Source organism: Clinocottus analis, unplaced genomic scaffold, assembly GCF_023055335.1.
Source record: "Clinocottus analis isolate CAN_PGR_092001 unplaced genomic scaffold, fCliAna1.0.p SCAF_8, whole genome shotgun sequence".
NCBI lineage: Eukaryota > Metazoa > Chordata > Actinopteri > Perciformes > Cottidae > Clinocottus > Clinocottus analis.
The window spans coordinates 17,000,375-17,016,596 of NW_027176240.1; positions in this window are offsets into that span (position 1 = coordinate 17,000,375).

Genomic DNA, 16,222 nt, shown 5'->3' on the forward strand with positions numbered 1-16,222 from the left:
CGATCTTTTGATCGGCATAAGTCTCTATTTTTGACATTTTAAAGAAAACTATTTAAAAAAAGTTTCAGCCGCTGAAAACCGGTTCATTCAAAACAAAAGACATCCAATGCCAGCTTTTGATACGTTTTTGTCGCAAACAAAATAATAAGTATTGAGGTTTTGACGCCAAGCCCTATCTTGTTGCCCAAATGTTAACAAAATAACCCTGGAGACCTTGCACTCTCCTTGACCTTCCTGCACCCTGAAGACCAGAGAGAGTGGCACAGTTTGGCTTATTAAACCGAGATGATAGGGCTTACGCTATATTGCATGTCATCTCGAACATGCAAAATCTCGATCTCATCCTCTAAAATATATAACCCGCTAACTGGTCCCACTCACTCAGCATTATTGTGACTTCCATTACTAGTGTGACAAGTTGATGAGCACGGCAGCGTCTGAAGGTAAAATGAGAGTCACAAAGTCTTGTTAATGCTAAACAATTTTGGCATTACAGGTCTGAATCATTTCCTTATTGATTACTCTACTCTGTGTTCTATTTCACACTTGAATTAATGTCTCTCAGCTCTCCCACCATCCATCTCTGTGTCTCTCCCTCTCTCCCTCTCTCTCTCTCCTTGGCATGTGCTCGAGTTCATTATTTCCGTCATTTCTTGGTAATTTGTAGTTGGCTGTTTAAAACTTAGAGCCTCTTATTAAGTTTTGGCCATGGCGGATAAGCGGCAGGACTGTAAGAGCACAGAGATAAACTAATCATCTTAAAACCCTAATTATTAGTATCTTACTGTGACAGACTGTTTTTGCGAGCCAGACAAATTGAGCTTTAAATGAGGAAAGGCATATCTTCGCAAGTGGTAATAATTTTAAGTCATCTCGATCTGGCTTGGTGTGGCAGAATTCATTAGTGCAGATTAGCACTGTGTGTACAAAGTAAATGAGATATCTAATAGCAAACGTGGAGGTCCGGGGACTCTTAATTTCCTCCCCAATATGAGGGAGGATGTGAAGAGGTGATTATTTATACTTTAACATTGTGACTTCTGCTCTGTAGATCCATCTGCTCCTTCACCGAGCGGTTACACTAAACAGTGTCGCTAAACTGTCCACCTCTCACCTTCCTCTCGGCTGCCGCTGCAAGAAGGTGACGAGGACCAAACCTCCAAAATCAGATTAAACTGTGTTGCTCTGATGCAGGCCAGCTTGATTTTTCTTTTTTTTCTTTTTAGTGAGGATATGAAGGAAGTTAATTATGTGTGTAAGGAGAAGGTTGGGGGGGAAATAATAAGATTACAAAGAATAATTTGCTGATATAATTACACCAAAATTGGGTACACACAATTGTAAAATACATGTATTGCTTGACCTGGGTTAGCCAGTGAAATAAATCCTCCTTCTATAGCCTTTGTTAATTTGTTTTTATCATCTCCAAGTGGTGTTTGTGCAGGCAGTCCAATTTGCATGTGTAATTCCACTGTGCAAATTGACAACAAGTAGATAATTCGAGGAAATAGGCTGGTTGCAGGCCCCTGCTATCTTCCCAAGCCTATTCATTTTGAGGAACCGCTGAGGCATGAAACTCATACATCAACTATTTCCTGACAACGCTGAGGCTTATTGTCCCCTAAAATGTCATTACAGCCATTATTTATGAAGCTAATTCATTTATTAAACCATATTTACTCTGACAGAATTTGTCACATTCTATCCATATCCAGAGCGTTGCTTTTGAACAATGTCTTTCAGTGAGCATGCACGAACACGTACGGCCTCGCAAAGTTTCGAATCAAACCCCATTTGTCACTTATAATAGTTGGAATATTGCAAGAGAGAAGAAAAAAATGGTTTCATTCAAGGAAATTTTTTTTATGGCAAAAAAGCAAAAACCCTGTGTCACAGAAGTCCTCTGAAAACAGTTTGGCGATAACCTGCCTCCTTTTTTCTTTCTGTGTATCTTCAGCCTAACAGAGCGGAGTCAACGTGAGCCTAATCAGATGGATAGCAGCTACTTTAGCAGCACTGATAAATCCCCCCTTCTGACAGCCCCTTTCCCAAATGAGTGTGCATTAGTCACTTTTTACACGTTGCAGCCAGACATCTGAAGCTAAAGAGTTCTTGCGTCGAGCCTCCTGGCCTGTTGCTGCTGACTTTATGGATCTGTCAGTTTAGCGCAGCGCACACTTCATGACAGTGTGGATAATTTGCAATTGTGAGTGATGAAGTAACACACGGCGGCGGTGAGAGGAGGAGGGGGGGGTCATACATTTTAATGTTACATGTTCGCTCCGGATAATTCCGTCATACCATTCTCCTGCATCTCTTTCTTTGCACTTACTTACCTGTCACCCAAAAGCACTTATCACAGCAGTGGCGATGAGTTGTGTTTGAACTGTTTTACTATATTGATTTGGAGGCATGACATTTTAATTAATACTGGGTGTTAGCTGTCGTATAGGCAGCCAGCATCATTGGGTAGAGTATGAGACAGGCGAGGTGGGGGCAGCAAAGATAAGGCTAAAGTACTTAGTGTGAAAAAGGCTGTAAAAAGGGATCAATGTTGAAAGAGAGAGAGAGAGAGAGGGAGACAGTCATGGGCTGAATTTAAGGTGGGAAAAAGAAAACCCAGTAATATTCGCACTCACTATATTTCTGTCAAGGTCTATTCTCCGCTCGATAACACAAATCATGGAGACACAGCGTCGTCTCGGTCTTCCACAGGTTGCAGGCTGCATGGTGTTATTGGGGGTCTGTGATGGCAGCATGCTAAGAGACAACCGGAGGGAGGAGGAGGGACGTGGGGGAGAGAATTAGGTAACTTTGTAGCACTCCATTGAACAGCAATAAGCTTTTAGGGCTTAGCGAGCATAAACACATTAAACTGATGAGATTCATCAGCACTCTTGTGTCAAATCTGTTGTGCCCACACGCAGGAGCCAGCAGCGGGCGCGCTGCAGAGCGGAGGCGGCCGGAGACAAGTCGGTCCTGCATGCTCTGGATGTTTCCTGCTTCACCCAGCCAGTCCCATGCCGACACAGGTGACCTCCTATTATTGGTGGAGCGGAAAACAATTCGCCACTATAACTGCTTGGGAATAGCAAGAGACCGAGTACGGGGTCAAAACGCTGGCTCACTGATAATGAGTTCTCAATAATTGAATTAAAGGTGAACTCCTGATTTTAATGTGTAAAATAATAGGAAGAGTATTCAAAAGGAGATCAGATCCCAAAGCGGTGTCTTCAATCTTACTTAAAAATGTAGAATCCACGGTAAAGGGATAATTTACTGGAGGATACAGACATGCAGCGAAACAAAGACAAGCAAACATGAAGTGTTATACAATATACAAACACACACACAGAAAGTATTTACAGCGCTTCACTTTTGCCGCATTTTGTTATCTTACAGCCTTATTTAAATTAATTTATTTTTGCAAATCTATTACAACTAAAGAACGAAAATATAACATGGACATAAGTGTTCACAGCCTGTGCTCAATACTTTGTTGAAGCACCTTTGGCAGCAATCACAGCCTCAAGTCTTCTTGGGTATGATTCTACGAGTTTGGCAAACTTATTTCTGGGCAGTTTCTCCCATTATTCTTTGCAGAACCTCTCAAGTTCCATCAAGTTTGATGGGGAGCGTTGGTGCACAGCCATTTTCAGATCCCTCCAGAGATATTCAATCGGGTTCAAGTCAGGACTCTGGCTGGGCCACTCAAGGACATTTACAGAGTTGTCCCAAACCCACTCCTTTTGCCGTCTTGGTTGTGTGTTCTTCTGGTCGTTGTCCTGTTGGAAGATGAACCGTCGCCCCAGTTTGAGGTCCAAAGCGCTTTGGAGCAGGTTTTCATCGAGAATGTCTCAGTAAATTGCTGCATTCATCTTTCCATCAATCCAGACTAGTCTCCCAGTTCCTCCTGCTAAAACACATTCCCACAGCATGCTGCTGCCACCACCATGCTTGGGATGATGGGATGATATTAGCCAATGAGCACTGCCTGGTTATCTCTAGAGATGACGCCCAGGCGGGCTGTCATGTACTGTTTACCGAGAAGTGGCTTCGATCTGGCCACTCTACCAAACAGGTCTGATTTGTGGAGTGAGGCAGAGATGGTTGGCCTTCTGAAAGGTTCTCCTCTCTTCATAGATTAACGCTGGAGCTCTGTCAGAGTCACCATCGGGTTCTTTGTCACCTCCCTGACGAAGGCCCTTGTCCCGTGATCGCTCAGTTTGGCTGGGCGGTCAACTCTAGGGAGAGTCCTTGTGGTTCCAAACTTCTTCCGTTTCTGGATGATGGAGGCCACTGCTCATGGGTCCTTCAATGCTGCAAAATGTTTTCTGTACCCTTTGCCAGATCTGGCCCTTGATGCAATTCTGTCTCCGAGGTCTACAGACAATTCCTTGGACTTCATGCTTGGTTTGTGCTCTGACATGCAGTGTCAACCGGGGCCTTATAAAGACAGGTGTGTGCCTTTCTAAATCATGTCCAATCAACTGGATTTAGCACAATTGGACTCCAATCAAGTTGTAGGAACATCTCAAGGATGATCACAGGATGCATCTGAGCTAAATTTTGAGTGTCATGGCAAAGGCTGTGAATGCTTATGTACATGTTAGATTTTCGTTCTTTATTTTTAATAGATTTGTAAAAAAAAATTCCCGCAAACTTGTTTTACTTTGTTATTCTGGGGTGTTGTATGAGGAAACATTTTTATTTAATTCATTTTGGAATAAGGGTGTCACATAACAAAATGTGGCAAAAGTGAAGCGCTGTGAATACTTTCCAGATGCACTGTATGTATATATATATATATATATATATATATATATATATATATATATATATATATATATATATATATATATATATATATATGTGACAGAATAAATATAAATATTATGAACAGTGTATTAATATTACACAGGTTAAAGTGTTTGAAGTGGTCTACTATGAGCTCAGCTGCTTGTGCAGCCTGACAGCAGCCGGAAGGAAGTAGTTATAGTTGTGTTACAGAACAATGGAAAGAAAATATATTAATAATTAATAATAACTTGCACATTAACTTAATTTGACTTAAGTGTATGTGCATATTGAGTGTAGATTATTTACAGTAGAGCCAATGCGGTCTCCTTCCCCCATAAGGCAATTCAAGGCTGCATTTTATGGCCCAGTGTGTATAAGCACACAACATATGATATGCACATGCAGTAATGTGCATACACATTGTTTGCTGTTATCTGTAAATATTTACTATTTCTACTTGACTAAAGGACTGAAACCATTAATGGAGGCGCAGCCTCTGGAATTTGAACGCTTGGTCGACCGATGGCTTCAGCACAGCCGCTGTGTGGAGGCCCCGTGTGACGCTGGGACTAATTGTGGTTGCGAGCGAACGCCTCTGAGCAGCATAAAGCCGACCTTTAAACAGGAGCACGCGGGTCATTCGTTCATTCGCAGTTAGTTTGCCATATTTGATGTTTAATTGGTGTAATCTCCAAGCTGCAAAGCTGGAGGACTTTACCCCGATGAAGGGATACATTTAAATTAAAACATTTCGTCTCAAAGGTAAGAAGAGCCCCTCAACTTAATTTTACCGTTTATCTGTTGTCTCTCCCTTTTCCCAAATCACTACATCCTCTCGCCTTTTGGATAGTTTCACTGGAGGCAACCAGATTGGCATGAAATTAGCTCAGTTTGAATCGTTATACGGTCCAATCAGATGGCCCAGATTTAATCTCGGCTGGCCTGCCCCGCCAGAGTCCGACCCCTCAGATGAAATGGACTACATATTCATAGGTTCACTTGCATGCCTGATTATGACAGCGTGGATGGAAGGTACAACCTTTTTCTTCTGTTTATCTTTCTTCCAAAGAGACGAAAGATTGAATATTGAATGTGATTGAGTCGAAACCTAAGGACACAATGACATGGAACTCATCTTTCACCAGGCCAAATTAAATTATGAAGAAATCACATTTACTTTCCCACAACCACCCAGTCCATATGTTACACCATTCCACCGCTGGTTGTGTCGTTTCTGAATATTCTGTCATTTCTTCTGTTTTATCCAGACCGCAGACACCATTGTGTTTTGTAGCGAAACAGTGTGCGCGCTCTCGTAGAGATTCATTACCTTGTCTGACATAAAATAATGCCTTGGAATAATGGAAAATATTACCTGATGAATTAATTACCACGATAGCATCTATGGTAGGAGGCTTAAATGTCATCTTAAATTACATGCAGGCATTAGAAAACTTTCAACTTGTCTCATTTGCATAAAAGAAGCCAAAGTGTGAATAACTAGAAAGCCTCCTCGGTAAAGGGGCAGTACATTCTCTGGAAAGCCTGGCACATTTAATGTAGAATGTATAAATCACAGCAATGAGAAGGAATAGTATAAATGTTTCATCTTGACGTGTTTCTTCTATACATATATGTTGTTGCCTTTTGATAGGACAAGGTGGGATTACATTATATATATATATATATATATATATATATATATATATATATATATATATATATATATATATATATATATATATATATATATATATAATGTAATGTAATGTATTAGAGTTTAACCTTTTGATTTATATATATTCGAAAAGACTTATCAATGAAAAACTAATTTTGTTTTTACAATGTAGTTGTGGCTATTTTCCCATTATTTTCTTTGAATGTCAAAAGTGATTGTCTCCTGCTGAAGTTCATCATTTTTAATTGACTTAATGGACAAAATGCCAATTTAAAAACAGGAAATGAAAGTGGTCAGTTTGCTGATAAGACACACTCAGTTACGCTGAATCCAAGCGCTGTCGTAATTTGTTGTTTTCTTCCATTACGTGCACTGGGTACCGCAGAATAATCATATATAACACGTGAAAGAAGTTTGGTTGAAAAGATGGGGGAACAGGATCTTTTGTCTGTTGAGGGATATGATGAAGATATAACTGTGCTTATCAGAGCAGCAGCATTATTATTACTCAAAAAGGCTCAACAATAATGTGTAATAGTAATGCCTAACTTATTTCTTTAAAAAATATATTATACCTGCCTATGTATTTGTTTTGCAGTGAAATTTAGAAAACAAATATGCATTTTCCTCCTTCACATAAGAGCCCACGGCTAATTAAGCTCATGTGCACCTACAGTAGGTTCACAGGTAAGCCCTCCATCACGGCACAGGAGGAGGAGGAGGAGGAGAGAAAAAAGCCCCCATATTGTGGAAATCTCTCTCCCCTTTGAGAAAGCGAGGGGGAGAGAAAGTAAGAAGGAATGCCTTGCCTTCCTCATTACACTGCTGTCATTTACTCTTCATCCCCCGTACTCTTTAGTGGCATTAAGACGGGATGTAAATTTGACAGTTAACGCTGTTAGAAAATGGCTAGTTCAAGAAGGGCAGGAATTAGAGATGGGCATTAGAAGCTGATAAGCTCCTTTCCTCTGCCGCGGCGGCTGCTTAACATTCATGGGAAAGTCATCATCAAACAACGTTATCACAGCTCTGTTGACGGCTGAGGAACATCATCACTATGATAATTTTTTTTATAGCTGTGAGCCAAAAAAGCACTCTTTTATTTCAGCGGTTTGTTAATGAGATAGGAGCTTGTTGGTATGGGCGAATGCAAACTTGCCACTCTCCAGCGTTTGTTTGAGTCCCCCAGCCCGTTCCCCCCCGCACCCACCCACGCCTCCCACCCCCCCCCCCCCCACACACACACTGTTTAATGTTGCAGAGAGGAGGAGGAAGAGAAGGAGGGGGAGAGGCATTTTTATGTACTCCTTTCGAAGTGCTCTGTGTACATTGCTGAAGGAGGGCCTTTATGTGTACCTTTGCAGATCAGTCGCTCAAAGAGAGGAAAACACGGCTATATCAACAAACGCTCTCTCCTAACAGCCCTGTAGCTGGCACCTGTCACTCACCTGGGATTTAGCCATAGATCTGAATAGAGGGAGAGTTTTGATGCTCATTGAAGCCGGGTAAACTCCCACCAGCAATAGCGCGCCACCAGCTCTGCCTTTAATGATGAAAAGGCTACTTAAGGCCGTCAGTAATTATGGCTATAAATCGTTTGCATTGTTTCCTCCCATTCATTCATTGCGCTCCCAGCAGCTCGGTTCAGAGGTCTCCTGCACCCCGTTAGCGCCGGAGCAATCCACGCGTGTGCTAGCTGCCAGCTAGGCTAAGCAGCTTTGCTTTGGTTGGGGATGCAAACTGTGCGCTGTAGATACCAAAATCTGATTTGGGGCTTTATCGCTGTTTGTGTTTTGTGGAGTGGGTGTACTGAGATTTCATCTTTAGAAATCCTTACCAGAGGGAGCTGACAAATCATCTCTAACTTGCTCTAATTACTTCTAAAAAACTTTTTTGTTTTGCATTACAGTGGGCGAAGGTAGACGAGGATGGCATGTAATGCTGTCATTATGCTGCACTTTCATCCTTTCATCGCATTAGCACAGTTGAATTATGCACATTCTGATGATCATTATGAGAGGTAATAAGAGGTTTTGATGGTCAGGTGGAGGTCTCCAGTAAATAATTCAAATCTTTGACTTGGTGTTGGAGCTGCAATCGTGTGTTTTAATTCTTGTCAGCTAATGAGACTCTACTGTGTGTTGTAGTATAGTTTGTGTTGCTTCTGGTTGAGACATGTCTTCAACATAGATTTATTATTCATTTTTTTCTCACTATTTCTGGCACACAGCACCAACATGTCAAAACCAGGTAGAGGAACACACAGCAGCCTGCCTCCACAATGCAGCGAAGCTCTTAGTAATCATTATGGCAGATGTAAGACCTGCAAAAGTCAACACTTTCTGGCATAGAATTACTCTAGACATAGAAAGTCATGCATAAAATTTCAACATGTCAATTAAAAGTCTGTGCTCCTAGGTACTGTAGTGTTCAGAAGTGTTTTTCGCAGCTTTTTGACACATAATTCATAATGATGATTGCACGGAGCCTCAGTTTATTGGAATTCAGCGAATGAAGGGACCTCGAAAAGGAAAACAGGAAGTCAGCGCAAAATTGTGGGATGATTTAATGGAAAACCCACTGTTTATTGTTGCATTAAGTGCATCACAATTGTGCCTTTCTGTGTCGATCACGTTCCAAGAACGGACAAAGCCAGCGCGCCTCGTTGTGTAAGTCAGCTTGTTGTACAACTTTGGAGTCGTTTCATTCCTTAGAAAAATGCGTACAATGCAAATGAATCGCAAATGTGCTGCAATCCTTTCTGGATCCACAGTAATTCTGCCTTTTGAGTGGAACCCACAGCATTATCTCCACTTTGTAGTGGTCTCTGAGCCCATTGTCGCGTTAGTTCAATGGTCCTGTGTACTGTAAACCAGCATTGCTCTGTGTTTAGTGCCACTTTGGGAACGTGGAGACAGGAGAGCTTGATCTTGTGTTTTATGGGCACGGAGATTCTTTTGCAGGGTTGGGAACCCTGAAAAACATGGAAAATAGATGTGATCACATAATGACACAGGATTTGCTGCTTTGAAAATACTCTTTTCAATATCGATAGAATTAACTCAACAATGTGTTTTACTATTGTTCAATTGTTCGTTACATTTTTTCTTTTTCTTTTGAATGAAGAAATCTTTAAATGCAACCAACAGGAGAGAATCTGGCAGAAACGTTTGAGTGGAGTCTTTGGCTCACCAGCGTGTAAACTCCTCATAACTAAGCCTAGTTTGGTTTTCCTTATGTATGATAATGAAATGTAATTCCGCCCTTCATTGACATTACCATTTCCTCCACATTTTGAAAGCATTACTAAATCACATTGTCAAAATCCCCGTTTCCTCTCATCAATCCTACGTTGAGCTTTATTTGTGATCCTCTCTTTCTTTCGCTCGCCCGTTTGATTCACTCCATTTCTCTCGCTCAATTTCACTCCACGTCGCTGTTTATTTTATTTATTTTTCAGGATGACGGGATTAAACCTACTGAAATAGCTGTTACCCAGATTTTAGGTCATCTACCAAATCCATTAGGAGAAAATATACAAATAACCTCACTTTTCTCTGCCATCCACAGTGGTCTGCTCTCGTGGCTGCAGAGGCTTACGGTGCTATTAATAGTAGGCAATCTGCAACAGTTTCATCTCCTAATAAATTTACGGTTATTGTGTCGTAGGAAATAAACACTTCACGCGGATGAAGGCTACGCCGCCGACCAGTCGTAAACAGCTCCACCACTTCTCCTAATGTATACTAAACATTGTGATGTCACTTTATTATCAATAACAGAGAGCGCCGGCCGCAGCCGTTCTCATAATTCATAATTCATTAATTTATAATTACCGCTTTTAATGAAACAGATACTGCTACATTAGTTATTAGGTGCACAGTTTCAACAGAAACAAATACGCTCATTCAATACAATAAAAGTGGCCACATGAAAGAAATAAAGTGAAGAAGCAAAGAGCATTGAAGCTAACGAAGTGTATTACACACTTATTAAAGTAATTTTCCCTTTGCCTCCCAGACCTGACCAAAAACACTTTCCAATTTTCATTGTACTCCCAAGGAAGGCAATGTGGAGCTTTTTTTTTTTTTTTTCCCCTCGTAACTTTGAAGTAAGCTCAAAAAAACATATAGGTAGACAGGGGTGGCATCAAATAATCAGCAACTTCAAAAAGCATGCGGCCACTTAGCACTCCTAAAGCTAATGTCCCCGAGACATTCAGGATGGAAATTATTCAAACTCATTTAGTGGCAGCAAATTGGTCTAAGTTCAATCAGAAAACAGACTGACACTGAACAAGAAGTGCAGCCTAATTATACTTGTTTGTCAAATGAAAATTTCATTTGGGCAGAAATGAAACCTTCGAGCAACTTCTTTTAAGGTGAGCTCCTAGTTGTATTATCAGCTAAATGCAGTAAAATCCATAATCATATGATGATAATGAAAATGGAGCCAATGTTAACATTCAGGCTTTCAGTGCCCCGGGCACACGGCGATAAAAATTAAGTACCATAGTCCTCTGCCAGGCACGCTGACACCCGGGCTGGTCTTTAGCCTCTTAGATGCGTTTTTGCATTTTAAAAACTTTATCAAAGCACTGTTGCAATGTGGAAAATGTCAACGTGAAATGCACTGAAGGCAAATTGGAATTTCATTAATAGTAAAATTATTGCTTTTGACTGATGTATTACTATGCTTGTTAAGAGCTGGAGAGTGGAACGCTCGTCTGTCTGGTCGGCAGCCTTGCCTCCTCTTGTCCCATGCCATTTGCTGAAAGTTAAGAGATCTGCAACTGGAAGAAGAAAAAAAAAAAATAGCGAGGAAGTTCCCAAACTTGCAGGAAGTGAAGAATACCTAGTTCAAGACGTTTGAATTATTGGCTATTCGAAGTCGGATACGTGCAAAGATCCTGAGCTTATTAAAGAAGAGGATGAGCGGGATGACAAAGGCTCTGTTGTGTCGGATCACATTATTGATATGGCGGCTGTGTCCCTCAGTGCTTGAAACGAGGAAGCTGGTGTTCACCTGCTTGTTTCCACGTCTAATCTTAGCCATATGAGAGCGGGGCCTCTGTGGATTGGTATCGCAGGTAAATAGACCTGACCCGGTGTGAAGGTATCAGTTCACTGTGCTCATTCATGAAGCCGCCGGTGTTTATTGATTTACCTCGTAATCCTCTTCAGTGTCAATGTCGTCGATGACGGAGAAGGAAATGGGGAGCGGCGCGTCAGATGGAGGACATTTTCTGACAGCAGAAGGAGACAACAGATTAGCTTTTAATGGGATACATGGGATTCATGTTCTCCTGTGGGCTTTGGACGTGTGGTACTCCAAAAAATTATTAGCTCCAAGGCAGTTTTTTAATATGTTAAAAGGCCAGCTCGCGTGATGGAGGAGCTAACGTTTAAGAACATTGTATGTGGTAATTTAGTGTTTATCATGACCGCTTATCTTCCATTTCATACAAGCAAGATCAGAAAGTTCAGTAAGGAAAAAATAACATAAAAGTATGCATGTTTTAAATGAGTAATCTGAGGTGGAAGCTGGCCCGTGAAATTTGTATTTAAGTGTCTCAGAATGCAGCAAAAAGGAGTTGGATGATTCGACATGAGAGAGTGAGGTTTCTCCTTTGAAAATGAGATATACAATATTTTTTGAGGTAATCTCTCAAGTTTTTTGTCCGACAAAGAGAATTATCAAGCTGTTGTTTTATGACTGAGGCACATGTATTTGTTGCTAATGTAAGGAAGTGTTTATGACTTCATGTGAGCCTTGAGCAGAGCCTGGTCCAGCTTAAACAGGCATGTGTTTTCAGGATTCAGGAGGTGCAATTCATGAATCGTCTCAGTTCAGTTGTCACATCGGCATTGTCGTTCTGTGTGACTGTACATTGGATGTATGCTGAGGTCTTTTGTTACATATAAAAAAAAAATTGAACTTTGACACCTTTTTTTTCAGTTTATTTGTCGTATACTATAATAAAGCCATACAATATTGCAACACAACGGTGAGCTAATTGTGTTAATACAAAAGTACATTGTGCCTTGCAGTCTCATAAAAAAACAGGATACGGTAATAAGCTGTGCCGTGAAAATATAAACATATGTAAGATAATTTAAGGAATTATCAACAAGCGCTATAAATACAACCAAATGTGGACTATTCTTTTAACAGAATGTGTCGAAAACATCTGAAAGCAACCATTAAAGGGTCGTACATTATCTCAAGGCGTGAATGACGCTACGTCGTCTTTGTGTGCTGGACTGTCGGTGGAGACCTGGTCACACGTGCACGCCGTGGACCGTGGGCTTTTAATGAAAACAACCTCAACAAGATCAACGTGTGGGGAGCTGAAGCGTGTGCATTTTAAAATGTCATTTTCAGACTACATTCAAAATGATTGATGTGGTATTACTGGTGGTAACACATAATAATGTGGCCATACTCTCCAGCTAGACATGTATATATATATATATATATATATATATATATATATATATATATATATATATATATATTTCAAATAACATCTCCAAACCATCTGATAATTACCTTCAGTGTAAACAGTGCAGCGGATGCCAGTCAGTGAAGCTCATAGCGGTAGCTTCCTCTGTAACGTCTACATTTAAACGCCGCTGATAAGGTCGATTGCTACCTGCTATCCAGCCGTGGGCTTTCTGCCTTTTCAAAGAATTCACATCACACAATGTTGTCACTCTTTTCATCTAGTTTAATGACGCTATTAATTGGATTTGTAATGATGTTTTAAGCAAACTTATTTCAGCAGACATCTCTTAGGCAATGGCCCCGGTGATAACGGTGAATGGTGCATGTCTCGCATACTGTGGCTGTGGATTAGACGCCGAGCTGTTTCGCAGTATTTGTAGTGGAGCTCTGACCTCTTGTGCCTCATTGTGGAAGTGCAAAATCCTCATGCTACACCGGCAGTGGTGGCAATGAGGGGCTCTGTAATGCAATATCTTATAAGTATGCACTTTGTAATTTGAAAAATTAAAGCTTCTCGGAGGCCTCTTTCACAGTCTCCATATGCGGCACTTTATGAACCCCTCTGGTGACTTCCAGAAGAACCGTCACAATAGCCGGGCCGGGTCACATTTCTGAACAGCCCAAAGAAATGTTCCACAGGGATCCGTTTATGGGCTGTTCACACTGGAACTGTGAAGGAGCCTTTATCAGTTTCTGAAAGGACGCATGCCGGGGCTGGTCGAGCCAGGCTTTACTGGAGCAACTTGCAATGGAACTAAATATGGAGCCAGTGTCATCATCAAATCTGCATTCAATGACGGTGTATGTGTTGGCTCTGTTGTTTCACATGGGTCATGACCTCTGCCGTCTGACGCCGCCGACCCGGACTCGTCATTCCTGTCACCCTCCACTGCACACAGTTGAAGCAGACGTGCCATTAGATATTCCATAAGCCGTCAAAAGTACTGACTTCACTCCTGGCAGGTGCGGCGAAGCCGCTGGATAAGTTCCTGCCTCTCGATGTTACTGTTGCTAGCCTGGACAAACAAGCCAGTCTGGCACAGTGCCAACGAGCAAAACCAGGAGAGTCCATCGCCGACGGTCTCTGAGGGGCCAAAGATGAAATGCCAGTTTGATATCGGCGAAATCCCCCAAAAAGTCTGAGATTTCGAATATACCAGAAGACATACTGGAGGAAAGGACGTGTGACCTCGCTGTCTGTTGTTGGCATGAATCTTAAGAAATGTGTTTCACGGAGCCTCCATTAATAACACAAGCTAATGTGGAAATATGGAAAACAATGTGGAAATGTTGGTTCCAGCTGGCACCTCGTATCACATTGACTTCAGTGTTGCTGTATCTGTTTCTGCCAAACAAACAAGTGGTTAAATAATGAAATAATAGTTTACTGTATGATATGATCTGAAAAAATAAATACAAAAAAATCCAGTCGAAAGGCTGTAGTTGTATTTACCAACGTCAACGTCAGATGTAATGTACAGTTGATCAACTATGTTTAACCTGCTATATTTTCTCCAATAACCACATTTCAAGAAGCTTACAATACTTATATTGTATATTACCACAATAAAACGTTCAAAAGAAAGTTGTTATCCGCCAGCATGTTAAGATCAGTTCAAAGCATTTTACAGTGTTAGTGTGCGAAATATTCAGGCCGCTTATGAATCCTGACAACACGACTGAAGTACTTCCAGTTACAACAGTCCAAAAATAACTATTCAATACACCACTCGAAATCCCAAATGTTTTTTTTTTTTCATGAATGCAAAGAGAACTTTTCTTCAATTGTTTTTCACCTGCTGTGGTCTGTCATCTGTAAATCCAGCCGTAAAAGCGCATCTTTAATCGGGTGAAAGGGAAGCAAAGCGACTCGCAGACCCTTGCACGTTGCTTTTGCTATTGTTGATTCATCTGACGAGTCCATCTTTGCCAGCGCGATGAATCCTAATGAAGCAGAAATCGGCCACATTTGCTCCGCAATGAGGGCGGCTGGCAAACTTTCTCTGGAAAATGAAACTATTATCTTCAACTAGACACGCACAGCAGGGCTCAATATAAATAAGTAAAGTCACACTTATCTTGTGGCTAGTGTGATTACTGTAGCCAGAGCTGACATCCAAATTGACTGCGTTATCATGTCGAAGTGATTTCAGCTGAGTGGGGACTGGAGATGAAAGCGGAATGATCTTTAAATACTCGTTAAAGATGGTCCCTCGATAAGTTGTCCCACAACAGTTTTGATCAATGAAGCATGCATTCAATATATTGCCTATTTAGATATGTGAGATAAACTTAACTGGGCCTCTAAATGATTCACAAATTATATTTCCGCCGGTACAAGGTAATGACTTCATGTCCTCGTTGAATTCCTAATGTTGGGACTTCTTGTGAACGCTTCAGGAAGACACGATGAGCTGGAAGAGACGCATTTTCAACCTGCAGCGCCTTATGTCTATTCAGTTTTCAATGCATGATGAAACATGTTCATTCTTATTTCCTCATCTATACATGTACTTTATGTGACATATAAAAGGAGGAAGTGGAAATGGACCTTGAAGTGGTATTTCAGGCGGCGGCGTCGACTACCTCGTGTCTAAAAGCCTGTGAATTGAATTTGCCGTGCTCTCATACGACAAAGCCTGTCAGGTGGGAGCTCCGGCTGAGGAAAATGTCAAAGCTATTTTCCTCTTTACTAGTCAATGCGATGCTTGTTTAATAGTAATTGGAATCTTATCCTGCTGTTTGCTCATCATTTCCTGTGCCTGGTTATTCCACACCTAAACTCCATTTAAGTTTTTAATAACATTTTAGAATAGTTCCCATTCAGGTAAACAGAATCTGATTACCTTGATGGATTGGAAATGTATGTCTGACGGTAGTTTATTTGATTTATTTATTCAAGGGGCCTCAAATGGAGGCACTTTAACTGAGGCAAACAAATGGCCGCCGTACGTTCCCCAAGAGCAGAGTGGTTTGCGGAGACGGTGAGATTTTATATTTTGTTAGGCTACGCACTTCTCTGTTCCACTGCGCCGAGACACTGAGAATGAAGATAACGTCGTTCGGACAGATTTTTTCTTTGCTTTTTTTTTGTTGTTGTCAGCATATCATTGTTGCGACCTATAATAGGTTCCTCCATCCGCCTACCTGCTCAAGAGGGAGAAAAAAAACACAACCCATTGGGGTAGTTTGTGTGACTTAAGCTATTTCTAAAACGGAATACATGCACACTCTGTG